This window comes from Panthera onca, chromosome F1 (assembly GCF_046562875.1).
Source record: "Panthera onca isolate mPanOnc1 chromosome F1, mPanOnc1 haplotype 2, whole genome shotgun sequence".
Taxonomy (NCBI): domain Eukaryota; kingdom Metazoa; phylum Chordata; class Mammalia; order Carnivora; family Felidae; genus Panthera; species Panthera onca.
The window spans coordinates 307977-325289 of NC_138355.1; the positions used below are offsets into that span (position 1 = coordinate 307977).

At 41.0% G+C, this 17313-nt stretch overlaps 1 long non-coding RNA gene across 1 annotated transcript; it reads right to left on the reverse strand.

Annotated features, from left to right (window-relative positions):
• Positions 1-739: 739 nt before the first annotated feature.
• Positions 740-14227, reverse strand: LOC145713325 (uncharacterized). The gene is made up of 3 exons (XR_014136389.1): positions 14189-14227; positions 9560-9632; positions 740-1264 (listed from the first exon to the last, which is right to left on the reverse strand). It is a non-coding gene; the product is annotated as an uncharacterized LOC145713325 (long non-coding RNA).
• Positions 14228-17313: the final 3086 nt, after the last annotated feature.

Here is a 17313-nt window from a genome sequence, read left to right on the forward strand (position 1 = left end):
ACCTTTCCTGGAATCTCTTTTCTTGGTGTTTGCCTTGAAAATTCCTACATCCCTACATATCCATTTGAAGAAAGGTTTAAAAGGAATAGATGAAATCATGATGTCAGAAAGTGTGAAACAAGCAACAATCTTATTTTACTCTGAAAAAAAAAAAAAAAAAAAAACAGAGAGAGAGAGCAAATCCTGGTGATTGCCCCTATGTTCTACCATATAAAAGTTCTCTGAAATATGAAAAGTCAGTTAATTTTCTCCAACTACCTAGGACTTAGTTCATTTTTCTGGCAGATAGGAATCAAAGAAGTAACAGGGATCATTCTACAACAATCAGAACTGTCAGACAGAATATGAAAACATACTACTGATTATAGTGTTCTTTTGTTTCTTTTCCTTATGTTCCTAGAACATTAAAAATATAGTTCACCTATTAGAGGCAGTTATCGCCAAAATAATCAAAACTCACAAATACGGCATCCAAAATGTCAGATGAGTTATCTTGATGTCTCCCTATCTGACCCTCCTTCCAATTCTCTTATTTTGCCCTAAATGATACTTACCGTATGAAGTACCCCCATTTTATATGGCATTAACGTATATACATTTATCACTGACTACAAATGCTTATGTTCGTTCACCCATGGTAGTTAGGACATAACTCTGCATCATCAGCTAGGTCAGTCCTTAATGTCTTGCCAACAGTGAGGATCACAGTAAGAGTGGGGACATTTGGGGATACTACTCTGACAAATTCTGGTACGAGAAGCTCACCTGATAGTGTTGCTGCACTTCAAATAGTCTGCTCTTCCCTTTAAAGGACTAGTGTATTTTACCACCTTCCAGTAGAAACACAATACACACCGGCTTACTTTCCTTCATTTACTCCCTGTAGTCTCCGCCATTCACATCATTCCCTGTTTGGCTCGTCTCTTCTTTCCTGAGGTTCCTTAGGCCTTCCAGTGTGTTGAAAGGGAACTAGCCATTTAGGTCCTTTGGTGGCACTCTCAATTTAATCTGTTGCTGACACCACATACGATATGCAACTTATCTCCTTTTCACATCTCTTTCTCTTTCCTATGCACTTAACAGGCCGTTTTCTTTAGATATTAGAATATATCAGTATTCCTGTTTGAAATCAACATTCTGTCAAATGACCTTTGAATAAAATACAGTTCTTACCTTCTACTTGTCCATTTAATACACTTTGCCCTTTCTGATCCACAGCTCCAGAGACATGAGGAACATCTTTGTTGGGCTTCTCAGACACACACTGTTAAAAGTAGCATCAGTAATGAGTTGCGTGAAGACTTCCTAATCCTTTTCCAAGAAAATATCTGAATTTATGATTTTAATAACTATCAGACTTGCAAATAAGAAAACCGTATTGAACACCAAAACATTTAAATACAAAACCTCATATATGCTCTCTTGATTCAGCGTCCCTTTGAATCTTCATTTGGCTATTGACTCTCTAAACTGATCATGGAAGGCCAGAATAAATACTTTCAAAGGCAGAAGCCTGGCTTGTATGCAGATTTCAAAAAGGAACTAACAAAACCCCTTCCTTTGCATTCCTGACCAAAATAAAAGGACATGTGAAATAAGTTTTGAAACAAAATCTTTAAAAGTGTACTTGCTATAAATGAAAACTGCTTCTAGTAAAATGGCAGACATTTGTTTCAGTGTCAATTCATACCTCACATGATCAGAAACTTTGGAGTATATCATGCTGTGTATCAACAAAACACTGTCGTAGCTGCTGCTTCGTTTAGGTAAACAGAGGCTTGACCTTTTTCTTGACGAAAGAAGGGTTGGATCGAATGGCAAAGTAGTAAGAAAAACTTTTCTTAAAATTATGATGAACTAGTAGCAGAAACAATGTAGATATAGGTATGGAACTCTTCAGAATGTGTAGTAAGCATTCAAACGGCAAGTATAAGAACATGTATGTCTTAGTCACCTAAAATGTGCCAAGCACTCATTTCACTATGCACATTTTCTTTTTTACACACAACAACAATAATAATGATGATGATGATGGAGTGAGCCTTCCTACAGCTTGGTCACTCTAAGACGTTGGAGTAAAATGATGATCCGTGGTCCTCTCTGTCCAGAATGTCCCTCGCCACGGTCTACACGACTGGTCCTTCTCATCTTTCACTTGGCACCTTTTGCCACTCTCAGATCTTTTCTGACTACCAAAATTCCCACTCCCACTCTCATCCTCATCCTCACTACAAACGCCCCCAATATTCTCTCAACTAACATCGTCCATTCCCTACCGATGAAGCCTTTATAGTGACTTATAACAGATTGCTGTTGACTTACTTTTCTGCTCCGACCACAACAACCTAAACCCTCCGCTTGTACACTCAGTAGCTAACTGCTTGGTACGTACTCAGTATACAAGGACCAATTAATTAAGGTCAAAACATTTACACTAATCTCACTGAGAAGATCTCAAAAGTACCAAATCACTATACCGTTGGCCCTTGAACAAAGCAAGGGTTACGGGCTCTGATGGCCATGCCCTCGAAAATCCACAAATATCTTTTGAAACCTCAAAACCAAATCAAAAAAACAAAAATTCCTACCGAATTTCCTACTTTAAAAGCAATCACACTTAAAAATCAAAAAGTATATATGTATTGAAAACCAGAACATTAAAGCAGAATCGCTTGTATATGCTCTCTAGGTCTAATCTACCTTTTCGGCCTAGTTTGGCCATTGACTCTGTAAACTGAGCATGGGAGGTCAGAGTTAGGATAACGGAATGCTGAGCTTACCAACAATATACACAGTCGATTAATGCATGTTTTCCCTGTTATATGTATTACATACTGTATTTTTACACTATAAACTGAAGGAAAGGTTACTAAGAAACTCGTAAGGAAGGGGTGCTGGGTGGCACTGTCGGTTCAGGGTCAGGCTCTTGACTTTGGCTCAGGTCATGATCTATACTTCCTGAGTTGAACGCTGACAGTGTGGAGCCTGATGAAAATTCTCTCTCTGCCCCCACTTCCCTACTCACGTGCTCTGTCCTCTCTCTCTCTCCCAAAATGAATAATTAAAAAAAAAAAAAAAAACCAAGATGCAAAAGAAAATCATAAGGAAGAGAAAATATGTTTACAGGATGGTACTGTATTTATTGAAAAAAATCTGTATGTATGTGGACTCCCACAGTCCAAACGCATCTTGTTCAAGGGTCAAATGTATACCTTTATGATGTCATCGCTAAGAGCTTACGGGAACTTATTATAGCCCCAAATGAGAACATCAAAAACCCATTCTAACTTTGCCATTCTTTTCTGGACACAAGGGCCATTTTATTGGCCTTTGAACATCTTCCCATGGAAAACAAGTATTCTTTGGGGGGCCTGGGTGACTTAGTCGATTAGGCACCCAACTTTGCAATTGCGAAAAGCAAAGCAAAAGGTGGAGGGGGGAGTTAAGATGGCAGGGGAGGGGATCAGAATTTCCCTTGTCCCTCAAACACAGCAGTATTGAGGTCACAACACTTGGAATACCAGGAATACAGGCTGCAGAGGGACAGAAAAATCTCCGCAGGTGCAGAGTGACAGCTTGGCGGGACAGAAGGGTGTGTATGAGAATTGGGAGAAATAAAATGGGCAGCACAGGCATGCAGTGGGGGAAGGCCTTTGGTGGAGAAACGAAAGGAAGGTAGAGAGAGAGAGGCTGTGGCAAGTGCATTTGGATATGAGAAAGCCTGTCCGGACCACAGACCAAGGAGAGGTCCAGAGAGCCAGTTTCTACTTTGGAAAACAGCCGTAGAGGGTAAAAAACAGAATTTTCAAGGTGGCCACACTTTCTCTCGACCAAAGCTACCACCTCCCATGCCTGGTGGGGAGGGAGCCGCCCCTAGGCTTGGTAGCAATCTCAGGGCTACACTGGGAGAGAACACCTTGAGTATGGTGGAAAGGGGAGGTATTGCCCTGCCCAAGGGAAAAAGACCGTGCAGGCACGAGCCAGAGGCCCTCTGTCCACTGGGCAGAGTGGCGCAACTCCACTACCAGGTCCGAGCAAAGCGGGATCCTGCAGGGTTTTGAATCCCAGCTCAGTACTCAGGTGGCACAGGGGACTGTGCAGCAAGGCAAGCCGGCTCCCCAGGCTATTCCGTGAGGATAGCCTAAACAGTGAGTTTTGAGACACCTCGTGTGGGCAGGATAGATGGGGTGTCGCCATGTCTCTCCCCATGACCAACATCGTGGGGCTTCAGGGAATGGACAGTGAGCCTCAGTGAAGGCAGGCCCATTACACCAAACCCTGACACTCTGTGCCTCGTAACTGCTTCTCTATAGGAGTGAGACTGACACTGATGGGACCAGATAGCCCCTGCTCTAGACCAGCACAGCCACCAGTCCCAGGCACCAATAGACAACTCTCCTCCGGTTTTCTATCTTAGTTTGTTTGTTTGTTTGTTTGTTTGTTTTCGTTTGAGTTATTATTCTTTTGTCTTTCCTTTTCTTTTTTAATGTTTATTTCTTCATTTTGAGAGAGAGAGTGAGTGATCAAGCAGAAGAGATGCAGAGAGAGGGAGAGAGAGAGAATCCGAGCAGGATCCATGCTCTCACTGCAGAACCTGTTGGGGGTTTCGAACCCACCAACAGCGACAACATGACGTGAGCCAAATTCAAGAGTCAGACGCTTCACCTACTGAGCCACCCAGGCGCCCATCTTTTCTTTCCTTTGCTTTCCCTTTCTTCTCTTTTCCCTTTTTTCTCTTTCTACTCTCCTCTTTCCCCTTCTCCCTTTGGAAACAGCCTAGTAGTCTCGAGTTGACGTGGGTCAAAGCTAATTATATATCTACATTTATCTCTATATCTTAATATATACCTATATATCTATACACAGATATATCTATAGATATATCTATATATTTTTTTCCTTTGATCCTCTGTTCTGGTTCTTTGTTTGTTTGATTGTGCATTTTCTCTATACTTTTCTAGATCTCCTTCTTCATTTTCCTCCCTCTCTTTCTGGATTAAGCCCTCTAGCTCCTTTGAGTCACTTCCTGGTCTTTTTTTCAACTCCAGTCATTTCTCTTTTTGTTTGGGCTAAGGATTCTTCCCCATCTTCTTCCCCTTTTTTCCAGGATTACTTCAACAAACAAATCAAAGCACACCTGTTGGAAGGCCCAAACCGCCACTCCAAGTAGCGAGAACAGCAGCCAAAGACGCACCGAAAGAGTGCACACAACACACTCAAAAAAAATTTGTTCAACTGCCAGGCCCTGGACAGTGTAGGGGGTCTTTTTATTACAGTAGTACTCGCAGGTGTGGGACACAGAACAAGCTATTAACACACATAAAGGGCAGGAATCTAGCCAAAACGACGAAATCGCAGAATTCCCCTCAAAAAAATTCCGGGAAGAAAGGACAGCCAGAGAAGGGCTCAAAAGAGACAGAAACCATATATGTGAGCACATTTTTGGAATGACACTCATAAGACGCATAGTTGCGCTTGAAACCACGCATAGAAGACAGCAGACAATCTACTGCTTCAGAGATCAAGGACCTAAGGAATCGTCACGATGAACGCTGAACATGAAATGGTGTAAAGGAGATACAAAGTAAACTAGATGCAGTGACAGCAAGGACGGGAGAAGCAGCAGACAGAATCCGTGAAACAGAAGATACAATTGTGGACAAAGATGAAGCAGGGAAAGGAAAGGAAGGAAATGACTAGATCACGAGGCAGGTACTAGAGACCTAGGTGATTCAGTGAGATGAAATATTAGCCAGATCCTAGGAGTCCCAGAAGAAGAAGAGTGAGAGAAAGGGGCAGAAGGTTTTTTTTGAACAACTTATAGCTGAGAGCTTCCCTCATCTGGGGAAGGAAACGGGCATCCAAGTCCTGGCGGCACAGAGAATTCCTTTCCAAATCAACAAACCCAGGTCAACACCACGACATGCCATAGCGAAACTGGAAAACTACAAAGATAAGGAGAGGATTCTGAAATCAGCTAGGGACAAACGGGTCTTAATCGACAAGGGAAGACACATAAGGGTAGCAGCAGACCTGTCCAAAGAAACTTGGCAGGGCAGAAGGGAGGGGTAGGAAACGGTCAATGTGCTGAATGGGAACATCTGCGGCGAAGAATCCCTTCCCAGGCAAGGCTGACATTTAGAACAGAAAGAGAGAGAAAGGCTTTCCCAGACAAACAAAACCTAATGGAGTTCATGACCACTAAACCAGCCCTGCGGGAGATCCTAACGGGCGACTCTGTGAGTGGAAAGCAGCAGAGACTACAAAGGACCAGAGGCCTCACCAAAAGCATGAAACCTTCAGATAACACAATGACACTAAATCCATATCTTTAACTAATCACTCTGAATGGGAATGGACTCAATGCCGCAATCAAAAGACACAGGGAATCAGAATGGGTAAAACACAAAACAAAACCAAACAACAAGATCCATCTATATGTTGTCAACAAGACACTGATTTTAGACCCCAGGACACCTCCAGGTTCAAAGTGAAGGTATGGGGAACCACCTATCATGCTACTAGAAGTCAAAAGAAAGCTGGAGTCGCCACACTTCCACCAGACAGACTAGATTTTAAACCAGAGACTGTAGTAACAGATTCAGAAGGGCATTGGATCATAATTAAGGGGTCTATCCATCAAGAGGAGCTAACAATTGCAAGTGTTTATGCCCCCAAAGTGAAACGCCCACACATATGAATCGATTACTCACAAACATGATTAAATGTATACATACAAATACCATGATTGTAGACGACTTTAAGACTCCACTCATGGCAAAAGGCGGATCGTCAAGGCAGAAAATCAGTAAGGAAACACAGATCCAATGTGTCATTGGACCAGATGTATTCAGATATACATAGATATATATTGGCCTCATATATATACATTTATATACATGGATATCAACACCGATATATTAAGATCTTTTCATCCAACAGCAGTAGAACGCACATTCTTCTTAAGTGCACATAGAACATTCTCCAATGTCTCCAAGTGACATCCTGGGTCACAAAACAGCCCTCCACAAATATAAAAGGACTGAGATCATACCTTGCATATTGTCAGATCACAACAACGAGCACTTGCTCATTCTTTCTCTCTCTCCCTCCCTTTCCAAGAGAAATGCAAACATTTCAAAAACATTTATCTCAGCCCCTTCCAAGAAAGAGAAAAACAAGAATAATAAACCTTGTGGGGCAACGAGCCCTGGATGGAAACCACACACAGACAGTAGAATTCCATAACCAATATGTTGACAATGGAGTTGACAGACAGTGATGTACTAAAAGAACAGACACTAAAGAAATAGTTTCTGCAAGGACAAATTAGGGTAGGGGTAAACCATTAAAAACGAGCCCGGTGCGGGGAACACATATGTGGCACAGTCAGTTCAGCATCCACCTTCAGCTCATGAGTCATGATCTCACGGTTTGTGGTTATCAGCCCCACGTTGAGCTCTGTGTTGACAGCTCGGAGCCTGCAGCCTGCTTTGGATTCTGTGTGTCTCTCTGTCTCTGCCCCTACCCCGCTTGCACTCTGTGTCTCTCTCTGTCTCAAAAATAAATAAACTTTGAAAAAAAATTAAAAATACCGTAATAAGCATGGGTTGAGAAGAGGGAAAAAGGAAAAAACAAAACAAAACAAAACAAAACAAATGACCAATCAATCAAGCATGAGCTTAAGACAAAAAAGAAAAGGAAAAATGTGAGCCAAAGAAGGTAAGTGGAAACAACATACATTTTTCAACAGGTACATAAGTAGGATTGGGAATATACTATGAAAAATAGTCCCTTTTAAACCTTTTAAAGATATATGTCTTTATATATGTGTGATATACATATATATATATATATATATATATATATATATATATATATGTATGTGTGTGTGTGTGTGTGTGTGTGTGTACGTATAGGTGTACATAAATATGTATACATATAAGTGTGTATTTATATATAAGTGTAAATATATGTGTATATATGTGTATATTATATATATCTCTACCTATATCTATCTATCTATCTATATCTATCTATCTATCTATCTATCTATCTATATCCATATCCATCTATGTATCTATGTATATAATATTTATGTAAAAGAGAGGCTTTGATTCACAGTATATCCCTAATAATACTGACTCTTATCACTCTACAGTTATCTGGTTATAAATACTGTAATAAAGAATTTAATTTTTTTCACTATAAATAAATTGTTCAATTCCTGGCATCTATCGCTTCCGAAAAGCTAGAAATTATTACTAGACTAACAAAAGAACAGAAAAAGAGAGGTTCCTAACACGTCAACATTCACTATGGAGAAAGAATTGGGAATGAGAATTCTAGGAAGAAATGGGAACATTTAAAGGATGTAGGTAATGGGACACAGATGGGGTTCAACCAACAAAGGCTGACGACTTTTTCCCTGCACTTCTAAGCTCACAATGGGAGGATACTAAAAATATACTGTAACCTTCTTTCTTATGTAACTCCTGATTGCCTCAATAGGATTCATTTGCGTGTATACATGTTAAACACTAAAACGGAATATAAACTGAAGCCTGACTTTTTAAATTCACATATTTAATTGTGATATATCATGCGTATTTTGTTACTTTTCAAACTCCATTCTACGGAATTCCATTTCCCTACTCATTTGTTCACATTCAAAAACCATGACATTGCTTCTTCCAAGCAAGACTTTATTTTAGGAGCTCCAGGAGTCAAACCAGTGCGTTTCCTAACCTCCAGGAGCTTATCATGATTTAGGGGCTTTGAAATGAATACTGAAATAAATATCAGATGTCTGAAACTTTAAATTTTAGAATCTGACACAAGGACTAGGAGGAGATAGTGTTCAAAGCTAGAATGGGCAAGATTTCTGAAATTAGAAATTTGACACCTTGGCTATGAAGAGCCTCTGCCCATAGAGCTACTCTTTTCAGCAAAATACGTATTCTTCGGGGAGATGCACAATTTTAACTTACTCTTCATGGAGTTATTTCAAAACTACAGGGGAACACCTTTGTAAGGTAAATGTTGAGAAATAATGTAAACATCTAAATTTCTACATTTTCTAATATGGTTTTATTCTAAATGTAGAACAAAGGATAGAGCCAAAGGAAAATCCTGTATCTCACCAAAATAAAACTTGCCCGGGGCGGGGGGCAACCTACAATAGATACTTGGACCCAATCACGTTTCATTTAGGCGTGAGTATTATCAGTCATGTTACGATCACAGTAAGAATCCTTATCCTTAAGCAAACGTCATATTGCCTCCATTGTGGGAAAGCTTGTCCCAATATAATTTGACGGTCATTATATATTTTCCAGCCCATTCTTTTATCAGCCTCCACCTGTAGGATTTACCAAAGTACAACAAAACAAAACAAAACATTCAACGCGTCATGTATCTGTAAAGTGGTTTGTTCTTGCCAACTTTCCATGACACACATAAAATGATGATACACAGGCTCCTCTTAAATTTTCAGAGTGAATAAGGGAGAAAACTCAATTCAGAGCAGGAAAGTGAGTTTCACAGGAGGGTACTTTACCTTGGTACCAAAATCTAAGTCTTGGCTAGATGAGGTAGACCATGAATCGTCAGGACCAGGTTTGTCGGAAAGCCTTTAGAGCAAAAAAATACAACAAACACATGTTCATTCATTTAAAAACAAAATTTAAAAAAGTTAAGGGAAAGGTCACCTATCTGTTTATTCCACGAAGTTTCTTGGTATAATGAAAAGTTGGCCTCTGGTTTTGTCATTAAGTTTTATTTTAATTCCGGTAATAGGAACATCCAGAGTTATAGTAGTTTAAGTTGTACAAAATAGTGATTCACCAACTCCATACTCACCCCGTGCTCATCATGACAAGGGCACTCCTTCATCCCCATCATCTCTTTCACCCCTCCCACCACTCACCTCCTCTCCACAACCATCCGTTTCTTCTCTGCAGGTAAGAGCCTATTTCTTGGTTTGTCTCCCCTTTTGTTTCCTCCCTTTGCTCGTTTGTTGCTTCTTAAGGGCTACATGAGTAAAATCATATGGTATTTGTCTTTCCCTGACTTTGCTTACCATACTACCCTCAGGCTCCATCCAGGTGATTGCAAATGGCAAGATTGCATTGTTTTATGGTTGAGTAATATTACAGTGTGTGTGTGTGTGTGCATGTGTGTGTGCGTGTGTGTGCGTGTGTGTGTGTGTGTGTGTGTGTGGATATACATATACACACACACATACATTCATATAGGGCTTCTTCTTCGTTCACTCAGCTGTCAATGGACGCTTGCGCTGGCTGTTGGAAATAATGCCGCAATAAACACAGGAGTGCGTGTGTCCCGTGGAATTCTTGTTTTTGTATTCTCTTGGGTAGTATCCAGTAGTGCAATTACTGGATCATAGGAGAGTTCTGTTTTTAATTTTTTGAGGAACCTGCATACTGTTTTCCACAGGGGCCGCACCCATTTGCATTTCCACCAACGGTGCAAGAGGTTTCCTTAGTCTCCACATCCTCGCAAACACTTGCTTCTTGTGTCTTGGAGTGTAGCCATTCTGACAGGTGTGACGTGGTATCTCGTTGTAGTTTGGGGGAGCATCTTTTCATGTGTCTGTTGACCATCTGTATGTTGTCATTGGAAAAGTGTCTGGTTATGTGTACTGCTCATTTGTAAACTGGGCTTTTTTGGAGGGGGGTGATGTTGACATGAATCAAGTTTTTAGACATTGTGAACACTAACCCTTTACTGGATTTGCCAAATATTTCCAAATTTGTTCTCCCATTCCAGAGGTTGCCTTTCAGTTTTGACTCTTTCCTTTACTGTGCAAAAGCTTTGTAGGTTGAAGTAGTCCTCAAACTTTATTCTTGTTTTATTTCCCTTGGCTCAAGAGACATAAATAGTAAAATGTTGCTACAGCCAAAGTTACAGAAATGACGGCCTGTGCTCTCTTCAAGGATTTTTTTTTTTTTTTATGGTTTCAAGCCTCACACTTAGGTCTTTAATTCATTTTGAGTTTATTTGTGTGTATGGTACAGAAATTGGTCCAGGTTCATTCTTTGGCATGTGGCTTGTCCAGTTGTCCCAACACCATTTGGCGAAGAGACTGCCTTTTCCCCACTGGATAGTCTTTCCTGTTTGTGGAAGATGAACTGACCATACAGTGGTGGATTGATGCCTGGGTTTGCGGTTCTATTCCACTGAGCAATGAGGCTATTTTGTACGCCAGTACCCACAATACTGTTTGGATACCACACACACACAAACACACACGCAGACACACACACACAATGAAATATTACGCAGCTCTAAATGAGAATGAGATCCTGCTACCTGCAACATCATGGATGTACCTAGATGGCATGAGGATAAGTGAAATAAGTCAGACAGAGAAAGACAAATCCTCTATGATTTCACTTCTGTGTAGAATGTAAAAAGGGGAATCAATGAACAAACAGAGCAAAAGCAGAAACACACCCATAAATGCAGAGATTTGACTCTTGCCAGAAGGGAGGGGAGGTGGGGGGATGGACAAAATGGGGGAAGGGGAGAGGGAAGTTCAGGGTTCCAGTTATAGAATGAATAAATCACAAGGCTCAAAGGTACAGCATAGGGAATCTAGCCTGTGGTATCGTAATAGCCTCATACATTAACAGATGGGAGCTACGCTTATGGCGATCACGGTGAAACATCCAGAGTTGTTGCATCACATATTACATTGTGTGTCACGTAGACCTCCGTTTAAGTAAACGTATCGAAGTTTAGGTTTCTATGTTATGAGTGGTAGTACTAACTAGAGATTGAAAGACTCAAAGTTCCCAAGGCCAACTTTGTTCCCACACTGGTCTTGCCTTACTTAGGTCCATAATAACTAGCAAGACACTCCAAGCCTTCAGGGGCATTCAGCTACCCAAGGAGGGAGACTGTGATCAAAATGGTCCTGGTAGTTGTGCCTCTATTTCTCTATACGCTGCCTGAATATTTTCTTCCCTATGAGCTCCCACTCCTACATCACTCTTCAGCACGGTTCTGTGGCATTCCCCAACCTTTCAATCTGTAGCCTATGAAGCCATACACTCCTACAACAAGGATGGGCTCCAATGACCGAGGGTAGGGACCATGTCCTGCTCCTGGAGAACAAGCGAATTGGGAGCCTCACTCATCCACACAGTCACCTCAACATAGGCATGTTACCACCGATCCAGATGAAGCTCCCTTGCTGATTTCACAAGTCAGACCTACCCCTGCCCAGCCCTACAAGTACATGGGAAGGGCATCACAGATTTAGGAAAAGAGGTGGAGTGAGGAGACAGCTTGCCTTGGGCCATACATCTCTGATGTTCGGAATCTTCACCCCCACCCCCAATTCCTTGAGAGGATCTAAGCTATCCTCCCTCAGTTGGGGTGGAAGTAGGGGATATCATATTTCTATCTGCTGTAAACAGACTCTTCCCAGAAGCTCAAATGATTTTTAATCTCTCTCATCAGAAAATCTGAGGTATGCTCGCACCTTTAATGAAACCAACACACACAAAAGCAGAAAACTGATCACGACCCTCTTGAACTCTCTATTTGAATATGCCTTTCTAAACAACTCCCCTAATCCTGGGTCCTTCATTCCTGTCATTCACCTTTATCTCACTTGGCATAACCCCCCAAATTCTGACATCTTTTCTCAAACTCGTATTCCTAACCAACTCAGTGTTGTTCTCCTTGAAACCTGGTCTCCTCTGCTAATTCGATTCTTACCCTCCTTCACTCTATTCATTAGACCCACTCCCCAGCCTTCTATTATTAAAACAGTTGCCTGCAAGATCAAGACAAAAAAGAAGGAAGGAAAGAAAGAAAGAAAACCAGAATTTAAATCGCATTTCTGTCACTTATCATATCCAAATAGGTCACTTCAATCTCTTTTGAGTTTCCAATTCTCCAGGGAAACAACCATTGGGCAAGGAGGTGAAACATAGGTTGACGGACCAGAGGGTGTTTTGAGGAATTAATCTCTGAGGTTCCCTAAATCTGGAGACTCTAAGTGCTTTTGATTTGGCCTCTGGAATAATGGAGAGTCCTTAAATGGCAGAAGTAGGGAAATTATTGGAAAAAAAAAAGAAGAAATACCAAGGAAAAAAGAGAAGAAAGTCAAAAGGCAAAAACACAGAACAAAAAGTCATTGGAAAAAAAAAAAATCCAAAAAAACCCGAAAAGATTCCTAGAACTAGACAAGGATACTAGCCCAAAGGGAAACCAGCCTGGGAACTTAGGCAACAGAGAATCATATAGCAATATCCTCGAAATAGAGAGTGAGTTTAGTTAATGTAACATGGTCTACAACTAAATATCCTTCCCTTACAGAAAACTCATTTGTCTCAAGAAGAGGGGATATCACTACATGTAAGGAGTTGCCTGATGACATCTTGCTTTTTATGGAAAAGCCTTGACACCATGGCCATAGCTGACAACCACCCTAAAATCTCGGATGGTAAAAACAAGGGACTAGTTACCACTGCACTAATGACTTTGGTTGGCACTAGTGGTCAAATATATGAGGCCAAATGCTTGGACTAACCTGGGTTCTTAAGCAAACCCTAAATTAGTGTTCCGACATCATTACCTTTGACATTCTGAGTTGATCTGCCCTAGGATCTGTATCCTCATCTCAGTGCTGCTGAGGAACCAGGGAATGGATGTGGAAGCTTCACGGGCTGATGGGCAAAGCCCCTCAGCTACCCGTTAACTATGGAATCATGGTCGAGTCGTCAACCTCCCTGAACCACAGTTGCCAAAGTAATAAAATGTAGGCTACAACAGCACAGCTACTTGGCAAAGCTATACAATGACTATATAACTGAACAGATGTTACCCATAGGATATAGTGTCTGGTCCAGTGTAGAACACGCAACAACTGCTTTTGTTCTCTGCGTTCCCTTAGGAGACACATAATTTTCAGTTCATTCATTCCCTTCCCTTTCCTTTCATTATCCGTTTCATTTCATTTCATTCCTTTATACTTTAAGAGTGAGTGCCCACAGAAGTCGGGAAAGATATCCTAAGGAGGCTGTGAGCGCAAAACCCGACGGGGGGCTTGAACTCACAAACCTGAGTTGAAATCAAGAGTCACACCCTTAACCGACTGAGCCACCCGGGTGCCCCAGCAAATGTCATTTTTACAAATCCATAAATATCCTACCTGGCTATAGAATCTTCCTCAGCATTCTTATCTGCTCCTAAAGATGAAAGCAAAATACATGTTAAATCAACAATCGAAAAATAGAGGAAAATTACAAGTGTACGGCTTATGATTTGTTAAAAAGTATTGCTTTGGGACCACACCTGGAAACCACACTACACTGAATGGTAATTATACCATTCGTAGGCTTAAAGCACTAAGAAATCTTACTTTCTCCTCTATATTGACCAAGAGCAAGAATGGGTTTTATCAGAATTTGACACCTACAGGGGGACTGATGTTTACAATGGCCATCACTGACCGACACTGTGACACTGGAGGAAACTGGTATCGTTAGGAGAATGATTATCATGAGCTGACAATGTCAGACTGAAACTAGCATGATTTTTCTGGACTTTCAGTACTAGAGGAGTTGAAAGAGAGTATCTTTGTTTTGCTGTAACACGGCAGAACCTCCCCAGCTCTTCAACAGACACTCTTCAGTTTTAGGAGGAAACACCCCCTCACAAAGTGTGCTCTATAGCTATTGTACTTTGCAGCATGGCCAAACCATAGCAAACAGACTCTCCCTCGTCTTATTTCCAATGGCAACGTAAGAAGGAAAGATTTGGCATTCCACTTTGATATAGTTCTAACCTCTTGAGGCTGTCTCCTTCCATTGCTAGAGAGTCTATCTAGACCCACCGCACATCACAGAGGAGGATGATCCCAATGTGAGTGCTCTGTAGTGGTTCATGAGGTCATTTTTCTCAACCCTCCCCATTAGGTGACACACATCTAGAGAAATCATACTTTTTGTCATGGAAGGCAGAGGTCATCAGATCCTCTACTGATGAGCAACTAAACAAAACAAAGGGCAAAGAATATCTTGAATGCCTACATTCAATTACCAGGATATTTTCACTTTCTAAACATTCAAAGACATCCACTCTATGATTCTAACTACATGACACCTGGAAAGAGCAAGGCTATGGAGCTAAGGGTTGGGGTGAATGTAGGGAGAAACGGGCACAGCACAGAGGACTTTTCAGGCAGTGGAACTCTTTCACACGGTACCACAAAGGTGGATTCACATCATTACACCTTTGTTAAGACTCATAGAATGTATAACACCAAGGCTGAACACTAATGCAAATTAGAGACTTGGCCTCCAAATGAAGAGTTCGTGTCCAGAGAAAATGCACCACTGTTGTCAGGGTGCCTGGGTGGCTCAGTTGGTTCAGCGTCCAACTCTGGATCTGAGCTCAGGTCATGATCTCACAGTTCATGGGATCAAGTCCTGCATCAGGCTCTGGGCTGACAGCACAGGATTCTTTCCCCCCTCTCCCTCTGCCCCTTGGCTGCTCACACGCATGCATGCTCTCTCGCTCAAAACTCAACCAAGGAACTGAAAAAAAAAAATTCCTACTCAAAATGGACCACTGTCGTGCAAGATGTTAACAACAGGGGAGGCTAGGCGTGTACGGGAGCATGGTATGGTATATGGAGACTCTGTACTTCCTATTATATTTTGCTGTGAACTTAAAACTGATGTAAAACATCAGGCTTACTAAATGTATGAAACAACAAAAACAACAAAATATGGTTTCCATTGAAGCTACTCTTAGCATATACTAACTCATGATACAGTCACCTTGAACATTAAAATAGAGATCAAAGTAACACAATAGGGGTACTGTCTCCCATTTGGAAGTGTATGAAAATGCATAAACAAAACACAAAAATACAACAGTTATTTGTATACTTAGGCAACAAAACAATTGATGAATATGATCCAAAATCTTATACCTATAAACAGGGGTTCAGCACCATAGGAATCAAACCTGGGTTTTCCATATAATTACGAGATTTTCATTCTAATTTTAAATCAAAAATCATTATGTTGATCATACCTCAGAATCATAATGAAAGCTTAATCACATAAAAAAAAGAGATTATAATGACCTCATATTGCCCTAGTAATTTTTATACAAATACCTACTTCATATGGATGATGAAACTGAAACCAGTACCATGGTAACCATCATGTTACTTGCTAGTAAAACAAAATTTGAAGACACCACCAAAAATGACGTCAGGGCTATAATTCCTATGCAGAACAGATTTCATCCAGCAGGCCAAAGATGGCTACCCTCAGAACATCCTACTTGAATGACTGGCCCTTGGTTGTTCCCTGGGATCTTGGATTTAAGGAGGGTTCCCACCATTCCCTAGCTGGTTAAGAGTGGTTCACTGTGCCTAAGTGCTGGTACAAGCAATGTCCTTAAGGCTGTACACTTGATTTCCTTGGTGGAAACCTGGAATTTTGGGACATGCTAAGGAGAAGATGCCTATGTGATTAGCATTTGATGAAAACCTCGGGCACTGAGTATCCATAAGCCTCGTACTGGCAGACAACATTTCACTTGTGCTGTCCTAATTTCATGATGGAGGAATTTAGCACATCCTGCTAACTCCATAGAGAAAGGATTGCTGGAAGCCTGCGCTTGGTTTCCTCTGGCCTTCACCCCATGCACCATTGCTCGGTGCTCATTGGCCTTTCTAGCCTGTCCCCATACCAAGCCACACGCATGACTACAACTATATGCTGAGTCCTGTGAGCTCTTCTAGTGAATAATCAAATCTGGGTGTCATTGGGATGCCTCTAACACAACTGCATTATATGGAATTTTATTGTTTCGGTTGATGTCTTTCACGTGGTTACAGTCAGAAGGTTATGTCACAGAATACCTTTCCTGGAATCTCTTTTCTTGGTGTTTGCCTTGAAAATTCCTACATCCCTACATATCCATTTGAAGAAAGGTTTAAAAGGAATAGATGAAATCATGATGTCAGAAAGTGTGAAACAAGCAACAATCTTATTTTACTCTGAAAAAAAAAAAAAAAAAAAAAACAGAGAGAGAGAGCAAATCCTGGTGATTGCCCCTATGTTCTACCATATAAAAGTTCTCTGAAATATGAAAAGTCAGTTAATTTTCTCCAACTACCTAGGACTTAGTTCATTTTTCTGGCAGATAGGAATCAAAGAAGTAACAGGGATCATTCTACAACAATCAGAACTGTCAGACAGAATATGAAAACATACTACTGATTATAGTGTTCTTTTGTTTCTTTTCCTTATGTTC